General features: G+C 50.3%; 1 long non-coding RNA gene across 1 annotated transcript; it reads right to left on the bottom strand.

Annotated features, from left to right (window-relative positions):
- Nucleotides 1-5,631: 5,631 nt before the first annotated feature.
- On the bottom strand, nucleotides 5,632-8,013 carry LOC143781147 (uncharacterized). The gene is made up of 2 exons (XR_013216590.1): nucleotides 7,810-8,013; nucleotides 5,632-5,769 (listed from the first exon to the last, which is right to left on the bottom strand). It is a non-coding gene; the product is annotated as an uncharacterized LOC143781147 (long non-coding RNA).
- Between the last annotated feature and the right edge of the window lie 5,920 nt (nucleotides 8,014-13,933).

The following is a 13,933-nucleotide window of genomic DNA, read 5'->3' as shown; positions in this document are numbered from 1 at the left end:
TATGAGACTTTGATGAGACCTTGATTGTTGCAACCTCGGTAGAACGTGAGACTGAGGGTGTATTGTTCTACAAGACTTTGACGCACAGATTGTTCCTGCATTCTTATAGGCTAAGAACTGTGAGCGTGTTCTTATGCTGATTGGTTGAAGTATAATTTCTATGACTATGATAAGTCATACACAATAAACGGGGGCTAGAGAGATCAGCTTGATCCCCCCCAAACAGAGACACACGTCTCCGGCTGGTCATTTTCAGTTGCCGGCAACACCTTGTATATTAATTTGGAAATCACTGAGTTAACCGTGAAGGATCACCTTAGATCCTCCCTCAACACCTTTTTTTGGGACTACCCCATATTCACGCACCTGGGGCCTTTTAGGCCTGTACTAGGTTTACATGTGATACTCAATCTTTTTGTCTGTATTGTTGCTGCGGAAGAACTTTTATGACTGCTATTGCTGGGAAGAGTGTGGATTCTGCATGACAGCGCTGCTATATTTGTCCAGCAAAGAAGGAAAGAAAATTGGAGCGTTTCTGTTCTACTTGCGGACAAAATGTATGCAAGGAACATTCAGCCGAAAAAATAATATGCGAGAATTGTCGGGGGAATATGTAAAGTTACAAATAAATATTCCTGCACCAAGTTTGCTACAACCAAAAAATGTTTTCATAAAAATATTGCATATAAAATGCCTATATTTGGCGTGCCCATTTACTTACTTTTTTGTTGTTTTATGCACATAATTATGTTTTGAAATATACACATCTTAGGCTGTGTTCCCAGTAGCGCTGGGGCTCGCCAGAAGGGGATCCATAATGGATCTGACCTCCTGGTAACTCCAGCTAAGGCTGCCGGAATGGCGGGATTCTGCCAGCCTTAGCTGGGGTCACCAGGAGGTCAGATCCATTACGGATCCCCTTCTGGCGGACCCCAGCGCTAGTTGGAATGCATCCTTACCTTGCAATTGTAAAATAAATTTTGAAAAGTATTTTTGACATTTCCCAGTGAATGCATTTGTAGTGGTTGAAAGCAATGTTAAAGTTGAAAAACGCTGCGTCTGAACTAAGCCTAAGAGGGAGAGGAAATTTTCGGTCTGGGGTTAAATATTTGGCAAGTGATTAACCTACAAAGGATGTACCTTGACATATTTCGCAGCAAAACCCGTTTTGGTTTCGTTTTAATGTGTTTTTTGTGGCACCGGGAAAAATGGCATGAATCTCGGAAAAAAATGATTAAGGACGGTTTCACACTTGCGTTGGTAGCAGCTGCGGACTTCCTCCGTGAAGCCCCGCCCTCCACCACTAGCTCCGCCTATTTCTGCATGCGGCCGGCATGCGGCCTGTGTACCTATATTTAACATTAGGTACGCAGATTGTGCCGTAGTATGCAGATGCTGCCGCATGCGTCGTTTTGACGATGTGGAGACCAGCGTAGGACGCAGCTTGTAGCAATTTTTTTATCTCCGAATCGTCAAAACGACGCATGCGGAAGCATCCGCATACTGCGGCACGACCTGCGTACCTAATGTTAAATATAGGTACACAGGCTGCATGCCGGCCGCATGCAGAAATAGGCGGAGCTAGCGGCGGAGGGCGGGGCTTCACGGAGGAAGTCCGCAGCTGCTACCAACGCAAGTGTGAAACCGGCCTAAGGCTGTGAACTAGGAGTCAGGAATGCTTCTAGGGCTTATCCCCATGATGTTCCTGTGTCTTTTGAGCAGTGTTTCCATCATTTTCAGATGTTTTTAGAAATTAAAAGGACCCCTGGGGGGGAATCGCAGTAAAAATACTCGGGTCTCCCGTAGACTTATATTGGGTTCGCTGTTCTGGCCGAGTACCTGAGTATTCCAATTTGCTCGACCCGAGCAACGAGCACCCGAGCATTTTAGTGCTCGCCTATCACTATTCAGAAATTAATATTTTGTGTAATAACCATAATTTTTAATCACAGCTTACATGCATCTTGGCATGCTTTCCAGCAGTGTTTCACACTGCTTCTGGCGCAAAAATGTAAGCAGTTCTTCTTTGTTTGATGGCTTGTGACTATCCATCATCCTCTTGATTACATTCCAAGTTTTCCAATTGGGTTCAGGTCTGGAGAATGGGCTGCCCATGACAGGGTTTTGATGTGGTGGGTTCTTAATTTTTTGCCAGAGCTGTATATATTACCCCAATTGCCACTGCACAAAAGCAATCAGGAACAGCTGAGTCGATGCTAAAGAATTAGCGCTTCTAATAGATGCTCCATTTCTCGTGCAGCTGTGGACTAGTCTTATTAGTGTTGGTAGGGGCCAATATCCATGGACCTTCAAAGCTTTTTAACATCAGCCCTTAGCTGTCTGTTTTGCCTTAGCTGGTTATTAAAAATGGAGGGGGCCCCAATTAATTTTTTGGGTGAGTCCACCCATTTTTTAATAACCAGCTACGAAAAAGCAGACAGCTGTTCACTGATTAATAGGCTGAAAAGTTAAATCTTTATTGGGCCCTTCCCAGCATAATAAGACCAGCTCACAGCCAATGTGGTCTCGAACTTTCGTGCTGTAAAATGGGGGTAGTAAGCGGTAAAGGTGAAAAATGGAACAAAAAGGGGGTAAGCAGGACAACAGCCCTGAAAACAAATATGGATAGTAAGATCACTTAAAATAACAGAGAATAAAAAGTAATAATAATAATCTTGAAAAAAGAGGCATAGGTCCAAATGTAGGAGGAGGTGTAGTAGGTGGATGAGCTTGAGGCAAATGTGGCGATGAAGGTGGAAGAGGCAGGGGATGAGGTATGCAACAGTTTTTTTTTTTTTTTTAGGGACAGCACTTAGAAGAACATAATATAAAATAAAAAAGAACAATGTAGATACAGTAGTCGGATGTCCTAGTGGAGGAGGAGGTGGTGGAGGTGGACTAGCAGGAGGTGGACATTGCAGTGTAGGTGGAAGAGGCAGGTCTGATGGTGTCCAACATTATTTTTGTGGATTTTATTTCTCTTCCTTTTTGGTAAGGCCCCAAAATAAAACAAATGGCAAATAAAATATAACAATGTCTTGGTGCAGATGGTACATTTGTCTGGTTTGCCAGAGGTACAGACAAGTCCTGTGGACTCCACTCCTGGTTTCTTTTAATGAATGCAAGAGTGCCCACGTTGACTTTGGACAGGTAGATGCGCCCACGTGTGATATCCCCTGCTGTGATAAACACATGTTCCAACATTACACTTGCCACGGGGCATGCCAGCACTTCCAAGTCAAAAAGTACAAGCCTAGGCCATGTGTCCAGTTTGGAAACCAAGAAGTTAAATGGGCAGACCAAACTAGTACATGCAGATGTGTGGACATAGACATGTACTCTTCCACCATGTTGTTATAACGCTGGCACCTGGTTGTATAGACCGTATCAGATGGTGGTGCTGGATGCTGTGTCATGCTGATTAATTTTTTTCACATTTTAGCCATGTTAACCCTCCCTTCTGAGGTGGTGCCCCAGCTGCGTTGGCGACTTCCTCCTCCTCTGCCTTGTGTTTCTTCTGTCAGGTGGGAATGCCGTCAGTAGTGCCCCTACCAGCATGTGCTTGTATTCACACATTTTGCCATCCCGCTCCAGTGATGGAAGTAATAATGGTACTTTGTCTTTGCAGCAGGGATCCAGCAGGGTGGCCACCCAGTAATCAGTAGGGGTATGATCTGGGCAACTCTGCGGTCGTTGCGCAGGCTCAGCAGACCGTATTGGCTCATCCCGCCCTCTCTCTGTTGGAGTCCCTCAAGGCTCTGTCCTGGGGCCCCTAATTTTTTCCATCTATACCCTTGGCCTAGGATAACTCATAAAGTCCCATGGTTTCCAGTATCACCTGTATGCTGATGACACTCAGATCTACCTCTCTGCTGTCCAAAATCCCGAAGTGTCTATCAGCCATATCCTCCTTCTTCACCTCTCGCTTCCTAAAACTCAATGTAGACAATGCCGATCCCCCCTATCTGATTTATCTATTATGGTAAGCAGCATCACGCTCTCCCACACCTGAAATCCGCTGCCTCACGGTAACTCTCGACTCTGCCCTGTCCATCAAACCGCACGTCCAAACTCTTGCCACCTCCTGTCGCCTCAAACTCAAACATATTGCCAGAATCCGTCCCTTCCTCTGCCCTCAATCTACTAAAATGCTTGTACATGCCCTCATCTCTTGCCTCGACTACTGCAACACCCTCCTCTGTGGCCTCCCCGCTAACTTTCTTGCACCATTACAGTCTGTCCTCAACTCTGCTGCCCGGCTAATCCACCTCTCTACTCCCGTTTCTCCCCTCTGCAAATCCCTCCACTGGCTCCCAATTCCACAACGAATCCAGTTCAAACTACTAACACTGATCTACAAAGCCATCCACAACCTGTCCCCTCCCTATATCTCTGAACTAATCTCCCAATATCTTCCCTCACGTAATCTTCGATCCTCCCAAGACCTCCTACTCTCCTCCACACTTATTTGTTCCTCACACAACCGCCTCCAAGATTTCTCCCCAATATCCCCCATCCTCTTGAATTCCATGCCTCAACACGTCCGATTATCCACCACCCTTGGATCCTTCAGACAGAACCTGAAAACCCATCTCTTCAGGAAAGCCTACAGCCTACAATAACCATTCTGCCGCCTCACCACCACCCGAGCTGCTGCACCCCCGACCTTTTGTCTCTTCCCCATAGTATGTAAATCCGCAAGGAAATGAAATTTCAACTCTCAGCTGTCAAACAAGTTTATTACAAGTCAAATAGTTATATATTTCTCTTTTTTTTATTTCTAAGTATGCATACATACAAATCAATAATAAAGAGTTTTAGAAATCAAAACAATGAATTAAACATTAAAGACAGATTAATTACAAAAAAGAAAAAACACATTTTGTACCAAAGTCCTGGTGCTTTAGCTGCAAAAATTGTATTGTGGTGCTTAAAGGCAACCTGTCACCCCCAAAATCGAGGGCGAGCTAATCCCACCAGCATCAGGGGCTTATCTACAGCATTCTGTAATGCATTCTGTAATGCTGTAGATAAGCTCCCGATGTATCCTTAAAAATTAGAAAAAGAGGTTATATTATACTCACCCAGGGACACTCCCGGTCCTGTCCGGCGCCTCCTATCTTCATCGGATGACGTCCTCTTCGTGTCTTCACGCTGCGGCTCCAGCACAAAGTACTGCAGTGTGCAGGCCCCAGGCCTCTCTGACCTTTCCCGGCGCCTGCGCACCGCAGTGTGAAGACAAGAAGAGGAAGTCATCCTATCAAGATGGGAGGCCCAGGACCGGACCGCGACTTGGATCGGACCGCCCGCGTGAGTATAATATAACCTCTTTTTCACATCTTTTAGGATACATTGGAGGCTTAACTACAGCATTACAGAATGCTGTAGATAAGCCCCTGATGCTGGTGGGCTTAGCTCACCATCGATTTTGGGGGTGACAGGTTCCCTTTAAGAGGGAGAGCGGGGAGACAGAGGGAGAGCGGGGAGACAGAGGGAGAGCGGGGAGACAGAGGGAGAGCGGGGAGACAGAGGGAGAGCGGGGAGACAGAGGGAGAGCAAATCGAGAAAAAGGGTTTTTTTGTTTTTTTTTAAGTAATTATACTCATCTATCTGACATTATCAGATGCACACAGTGTCATCCCTTTGGGTCCTCACATGGATTGTGGGGGCACCGCCATTCCACTTGGTGAAAAGAAGTCCAGTGATGTAATGACATCTGCAGGGAGGTCACTGCTCTGGGGGGCACAGGATGGGGAAAAGTCACAACACCTAGAATAAAACAGAAAAAAAAAAATCATGCAGAAAACTGGATACAAGTAGTGGCTGACACCAGTGGCCATCGGGCTAATACTGAGCAGCACAGCGTGCGAGGGGAGAATAAAGCCAGGGATCTGGAGACATTGTTGTAAAGCTGTTTCGCTCCCAGAGGTCATAGGTCAGTCATCAACCTGACAGCAGGTGTCCCCAATAATATTAACAGGACCGACTCCTCACCATCAGGCAGAGATTCTCATGCCAAGTAATATCAATCCCTCAGATCTCCATCATCATTCATCCCCTCCCCTGTTCGCCCCCACACACAGCACTATACTTCCCTGCACCCCGCACCGCAAGTGACATCACACACATTGACCTGCACAACACGTGACATCAGCCCCCCACACCACACAGACCCATGCGAGTAACATCAGCCCCATTCTGCAGGTAGACCCCCCTGCACGCAGATCCCCCACGCATGCAACATGACCCCCTTCCCAACAGAGACTCCAGCACACAGCCTCTCTTCCCCAGAGACCTGCAGCCCCCCTTCCCAACAGACACCCAGCACCGCTAGCAAGGAACATGACCCCCTTCCCACTGAGACCCCCAGCATGCAGTCACCCTTCCCCAGGCAGGCCCCTCCAGCACGCAGTCCCATGCAAACAACATCTCTCCCTTCTCCCCAGGCGGACCCCCTGTCCAGCATGCACATGCAGCCCCATGCAAGCACCACCCCCCCATTCTCCCCAGGCAGACCCATGCAAGCAACACCACCCCATTCTCCCCAGGCAGACCCATGCAAGCACCATCACCCCATCCTCCCCAGGCAGACCCCCCCACCAGCATGCAAATGCAGCCTCATGCAAGCAACATCACCCCATTCTCCCCAGGCAGACCCATGCAAGCAACACCACCCCATTCTCCCCAGGCAGACCCATGCAAGCAACATCCCCCCATTCTCCCCAGGCAGACCCATGTAAGCAACACCACCCCATTCTCCCCAGGCAGACCCATGCAAGCAACATCACCCCATTCTCCCCAGGCAGACCCATGCAAGCATCACCACCCCATTCTCCCCAGGCAGACCCATGCAAGCAACATCCCCCCATTCTCCCCAGGCAGACCCCCCCACCAGCATGCACATGCAGCCCCATGCAAGCAACATCACCCCATTCTCCCCAGGCAGCCCCATGCAAGCAACACCACCCCATTCTCCCCAGGCAGCCCCATGCAAGCAACACCACCCCATTCTCCCCAGGCAGCTCCATGCAAGCACCACCCCCCCATTCTCCCCAGGCAGCCCCATGCAAGCACCCCCCCATTCTCCCCAGGCAGCCCCATGCAAGCACCACCACCCCATTCTCCCCAGGCAGCCCCATGCAAGCACCCCCCCCATTCTCCCCAGGCAGCCCCATGCAAGCACCACCACCCCATTCTCCCCAGGCAGCCCCATGCAAGCACCCCCCCATTCTCCCCAGGCAGCCCCATGCAAGCGCCACCCCCCATTCTCCCCAGGCAGCCCCATGCAAGCAACACCACCCCATTCTCCCCAGGCAGCCCCATGCAAGCAACACCACCCCATTCTCCCCAGGCAGCCCCATGCAAGCATCACCACCCCATTCTCCCCAGGCAGCCCCATGCAAGCAACACCACCCCATTCTCCCCAGGCAGACCCATGCAAGCACCCCCCCCCCATTCTCCCCATGCAAGCACCCCCCCCCATTCTCCCCAGGCAGCCCCATGCAAGCACCCCCCCATTCTCCCCAGGCAGCCCCATGCAAGTACCACCCCCCCATTCTCCCCAGGCAGCCCCATGCAAGCACCACCACCCCATTCTCCCCAGGCAGCCCCATGCAAGCAACACCACCCCATTCTCCCCAGGCAGCCCCATGCAAGCATCACCACCCCATTCTCCCCAGGCAGCCCCATGCAAGCATCACCACCCTATTCTCCCCAGGCAGCCCCATGCAAGCAACACCACCCCATTCTCCCCAGGCAGCCCCATGCAAGCAACACCACCCCATTCTCCCCAGGCAGACTCCCACTTACCTGATCTGTGACTTTAGAGAATGACCCCAAATCTTGCACAAAAATCCTCGAAATCCAGTCCAGCCATGACATCAACAGCCTCCTCCTGTCTGCTCTGCTCTATGGAGGAAGAGGCAAATCCTGCACAAAACACTCCAAATCCAAATCCTGCACGAAATCCCGCCATGACATCCACAGCTTCCTCGTGTCTGCTGTCTGTTCTATGGAGGAAGAGGCGCCGCCCCTTCCGGTCACATGGGCAGAGGTCCTTTAGCCGACTTGGATTTAGCCTCTACCTTGGCCTGAGCGTGCACCCAGATATGGCACTGAATACAGATTGTCTTCGTAGCTCCACAAAGAATTGAGTTAGGCAATTCTACTCATGGTGTCATGTAACAAGTGGGCCAGGTGCCGGTATCGGGCCGTACGTCAGCAGTGGGGAGCCAGGTGCCGGTATCGGGCCGTAGGTCAGCAGTGTGGGGCCAGGCTCCGGTATCGGGCCGTACGTCAGCAGTGTGGAGCCAGGTGCCGGTATCGGGCCGTACGTCAGCAGTGCGGGGCCAGGTGCCGGTATCAGGCCTAAACTGTGGAGCCAGGTGCCGGTATCGGGCCTAAGCAGTGTGGGGCCAGGTGCCGGTATCGGGCTGTACGTCAGCAGTGGGGGGCTAGGTGCCGGTATCGGGCCGTACGTCAGCAGTGCGGGGCCAGGCTCCGGTATCGGGCCGTACGTCAGCAGTGTGGAGCCAGGTGCCAGTATCGGGCCGTACGTCAGCAGTGGGGGGCCAGGTGCCGGTATCGGGCCGTACGTCAGCAGTGTGGGGCCAAGCGCCGGTATCGGGCCGTACGTCAGCAGTGTGGGGCCAAGCGCCGGTATCGGGCCGTACGTCAGCAGTGTGGGGCCAGGTGCCGATATCAGGCCGTACGTCAGCAGTGTGGAGCCAGGTGCCGGTATCGGGCCGTACGTCAGCAGTGTGGGGCCAGGTGCCGGTATCAGGCCGTACGTCAGCAGTGGGGAGCCAGGTGCCGGTATCGGGCCGTACGTCAGCAGTGTGGAGCCAGGTGCCGGTATCGGGCCGTACGTCAGCAGTGGGGAGCCAGGTGCCGGTATCGGGCCGTACGTCAGCAGTGTGGAGCCAGGTGCCGGTATCGGGCCGTACGTCAGCAGTGTGGAGCCAGGTGCCGGTATCGGGCCGTACGTCAGCAGTGTGGAGCCAGGTGCCGATATCGGGCCGTACATCAGCAGTGTGGGGCCAGGTGCCGGTATCAGGCCGTACGTCAGCAGTGGGGGGCCAGGTGCCGGTATCGGGCCGTACGTCAGCAGTGTGGGGCCAGGTGCCGGTATCGGGCCGTACGTCAGCAGTGTGGAGCCAGGTGCCGGTATCGGGCCGTACGTCAGCAGTGTGGGGCCAGGCGCCGGTATCGAGCCGTACGTCAGCAGTGGGGGGCCATGGGCCGGTATCGGGCCGTACGTCAGCAGTGTGGGGCCAGGCGCCGGTATCGGGCCGTACATCAGCAGTGCGGGGCCAGGTGCCGGTATCGGGCCGTACGTCAGCAGTGTGGGGCCAGGCGCCGGTATCGGGCCGTACGTCAGCAGTGTGGGGCCAGATGCCGGTATCGGGCCGTACGTCAGCAGTGTGGGGCCAGGTGCCGGTATCGGGCAGTACGTCAGCAGTGTGGGGCCAGGCGCTGGTATCGGGCCGTACGTCAGCAGTGAGGGGCCAGGCGCCGGTATCGGGCCGTACGTCAGCAGTGTGGGGCCAGGTGCCGGTATCGGGCCGTACGTCAGCAGTGTTGGGCCAGGCGCCGGTATCGGGCCGTACGTCAGCAGTGTGGGGACAGGCGCCGGTATCGGGCTGTACGTCAGCAGTAAGGGCCAGTTGCCGGTATCGGGCCGTACGTCAGCAGTGTGGGGACAGGCGCCAGTATCGGGCTGTACGTCAGCAGTAAGGGCCAGTTGCCGATATCAGGCCGTATGTCAGAAATGCGGGATCAGGCTGTACTTCAGCAGTAAGGGCTTGGCGCCTTTATCAGATGATATGTCAGTCGGTATCTGGCCGTATGTCAGCAGTAAGGGCCAAGCGCAGGTATCGGGCCGTTCGTCAGCGGCACGGGGCCAGGCGCCGGTATCGGGCTGTACGTCAGCAGGGCCAGGTGCCGGTAACTGGCCGAACGTCAGTTGTAAGGGCACGGCGTAGGTATCTGGCCATACGTCAGCAGTAAGGGCCAGGCTCCGGTATTGGGCCGTACGTCAGCATTAAGGGGCCAGGCGCCAGTGTCGGGCCGTACATCAGCAACATGGGGCCAGGCGCCGGTGTCGGGCCGTACATCAGCAACACGGGGCCAGGCGCCGGTGTCGGGCTGTACATCAGCAACATGGGGCCAGGCACCAGTGTCGGGCCGTACATCAGCAACACGGGGCCAGGCGCCGGTGTCAGGCCGTACATTGGCAGCGTGGGGCCAGGCACTGGTATCGGGCCGTACATCAGCAGCACGGGCGAGGCGCCGGAATTGGGCTGTACGTCTGCAGCCCGGGGCCTTGCGCCAGTATCGTACCATACGGCTGGCATCCTGCACCGTCCAGGTTGAAAACTATTTATCCTCCAGACATGGATTACATCATGGGACAGAATGACAATCAGGTGAGGGATATTGTTTTTTATTTTTGTTTTATTACGCGTGATTCAGTGGAATTAGACTTTAGGTGAGTATAAGGCCGGCGTCACACTAGCGAGTTTTACGGACGTATGAGCGCAGAAAATACGTCCGTAAAGTACGCATTACACACGACCCAATGATTCTCTATGGCCCAGCTCCTATCAGCCGTATTTTATGAATGCGTATTATACGGTCTTCTATGGCCGTAGAAAATCGCAGCATGCTGCGTTTGTCACCGTATTGCGCAAAAAAAAGTCAAAGAAAGTCTATGGGGGGCGAGAAAAATACGGATTACACACGGACCAGCAGTGTGACTTGCGAGAAATACGCAGCAGTGTTCTATAAAAAAGCCGGTAATTCAATTGCCGGCTTTTCATTTCTCCTTCCCAAACCCGACATGATATGAGACATGGTTTACATACAGTAAACCATCTCATATCCCTTTTTTTTTTTGCATATTCCACACTACTAATGTTAGTAGTGTGTATGTGCAAAATGTGGGCGCTGTAGCTTGTAAAGTCAAGGGTTAAATGGCTGAAAAAATTGGCGTGGGCTCCCGTGCAATTTTCTCCGCCAGAGTAGTAAAGCCAGTGACTGAGGGCAGATATTAATAGCCTAGAGAGGGTCCATGGTTATTGGCCCCCCCTGGGTAAAAACATCTGCCCCCAGCCACCCCAGAAAAGGCACATCTGTAAGTTGCGCCTATTCTGGCACTTGGCCACTCTCTTCCCACTCCCGTGTAGCGGTGGGATATGGGGTAATGCAGGGTTAATGTCACCTTGCTATTGTAAGGTGACATTAAGCCAGATTAATAATGGAGAGGCGTCAATTATGACACCTAGCCATTATTAATACAATAGTATGAAATGGTTACGAAAACACACATTATTACAAAGTATTTTAATGAAATAAAGACACATGTTGTTGTAATATTTTATTAGACTCTTAATCCACCTGAAGACCCTTGTCACCTGAAACAAAGTTAAAAAAAAAAAAAACAACAATATTCCATACCTTCCGTCGTTTTGTCCCACGTTGTAAATCCATCTGAAAGGGTTCATATGAGGACATCCAGCAGGGGGCGCATCACCGCGACTCAAGGTAACTACAGGTCACCCTGCTTTCCATTAATTCCCCAGGTTTTTACAGGCATAGGCGGCTGCATTAACAGGCTTCTGCTTGTAAAATTAGTTAACCCTTTCAGATGGATTTACAATGTGGGACAGAACGACGGAAGGTATGGAATATTGTTTGGTTTTTTTAACTTTGTTTCAGGTGACAAGGGTCTTCAGGTGGATTAAGAGTCTAATAAAATATTACAACAACATGTGTCTTTATTTAATTAAAATACTTTGTAATAATGTGTGTGTGTTTTCGTAACCATTTCATACTATTGTATTAATAATGGATAGGTGTCATAATTGACGCCTCTCCATTATTAATCTGGCTTAATGTCACCTTACAATAGCAAGGTGACATTAACCCTTCATTACCCCATTTCCCACTGCCACACGGGAGTGGGAAGAGAGTGGCCAAGTGCCAGAATAGGCGCATCTTCCAGATGTGCCTTTTCTGGGGTGGCTGGGGGCAGATGTTTTTAGCCGGGGGGGGGGCCAATAACCATGGACCCTCTCTAGGCTATTAATATCTGCCCTCAGTCACTGGCTTTACCGCTCTGGCGGAGAAAATTGCGCGGGAGCCCATGCCAATTTTTTCTGCCATTTAACCCTTTATTTTACCAGGTACAGCGCCCAAATTTTGCACATACACACTACTAACAGTAGTGTGGAATATGCAAAAAAAAAAAGGGATATGAGATGGTTTACTGTATGTAAACCATGTCTCATATCCTGTCGGGTTTGTGAAGGAGAAATGAAAAGCCGGCAATTGAATTACCGGCTTTTCACATATCTCGCGCTGAATTAAATATAAATACAGTATATATGTGTGTGTGTGTGTGTATATATATATATATATATATATATATATATATATATATATATATATATATAATATATATACATATATATATATATATAATGTACAGTGGGGCAAAAAGTATTTAGTCAGTCAGCAATAGTGCAAGTTCCACCACTTAAAAAGATGAGAGGCGTCTGTAATTTACATCATAGGTAGACCTCAACTATGGGAGACGAACTGAGAAAAAAAAATCCAGAAAATCACAGTCTGTTTTTTTATCATTTTATTTGCATATTCTGGTGGAAAATAAGTATTTGGTCAGAAACAAAATTTCATCTCAATACTTTGTAATACATCCTTTGTTGGCAATGACAGAGGTCAAACGTTTTCTGTAAGTCTTCACAAGGTTGCCACACACTGTTGTTGGTATGTTGGCCCATTCCTCCATGCAGATCTCTAGAGCAGTGATGTTTTTGGCTTTTCGCTTGGCAACACGGACTTTCAACTCCCTCCAAAGATTTTCTATAGGGTTGAGATCTGGAGACTGGCTAGGCCACTCCAGTACCTTGAAATGCTTCTTACGAAGCCACTCCTTCGTTGCCCTGGCGGTGTGCTTTGGATCATTGTCATGTTGAAAGACCCAGCCACCTTTCATCTTCAATGCCCTTGCTGATGGAAGGAGGTTTGCACTCAAAATCTCACGATACATGGCCTCATTCATTCTTTCATGTACCCAGATCAGTCGTCCTGGCCCCTTTGCAGAGAAACAGCCCCAAAGCATGATGTTTCCACCACCATGCTTTACAGTAGGTATGGTGTTTGGAGGAAAAAGAATACTGAGTTGCATCCATCAAACACGTCAAGTTGTGTTTCTACCAAACAGTTCCAGTTTGGTTTCATCAGACCATAGGACATTCTCCCAAAACTCCTCTGGATCATCCAAATGCTCTCTAGCAAACTTCAGACGGGCCCGGACATGTACTGGCTTAAGCAGTGGGACACGTCTGGCACTGCAGGATCTGAGTCCATGGTGGCGTAGTGTGTTACTTATGGTAGGCCTTGTTACATTGGTCCAAGCTCTCTGCAGTTCATTCACTAGGTCCCCCCGCGTGGTTCTGGGATTTTTGCTCACCGTTCTTGTGATCATTCTGACCCCACGGGGTGGGATTTTGCGTGGAGCCCCAGATCGAGGGAGATTATCAGTGGTCTTGAATGTCTTCCATTTTCTAATTATTGCTCCCACTGTTGATTTCTTCACTCCAAGCTGGTTGGCTATTGCAGATTCAGTCTTCCCAGCCTGGTGCAGGGCTACAATTTTGTTTCTGGTGTCCTTTGACAGCTCTTTGGTCTTCACCATAGTGGAGTTTGGAGTCAGACTGTTTGAGGGTGTGCACAGGTGTCTTTTTATACTGATAACAAGTTTAAACAGGTGCCATTACTACAGGTAATGAGTGGAGGAAAGAGGAGACTCTTAAAGAAGAAGTTACAGGTCTGTGAGAGCCAGAAATCTTGATTGTTTGTTTCTGACCAAATACTTATTTTCCACCAGAATATGCAAATAAAATGATAA

Source organism: Ranitomeya variabilis, chromosome 6 (assembly GCF_051348905.1).
Source record: "Ranitomeya variabilis isolate aRanVar5 chromosome 6, aRanVar5.hap1, whole genome shotgun sequence".
In the NCBI taxonomy this organism is placed as follows: Eukaryota; Metazoa; Chordata; class Amphibia; order Anura; family Dendrobatidae; genus Ranitomeya; species Ranitomeya variabilis.
This window is presented reverse-complemented; position numbering and strand designations above follow the sequence as displayed.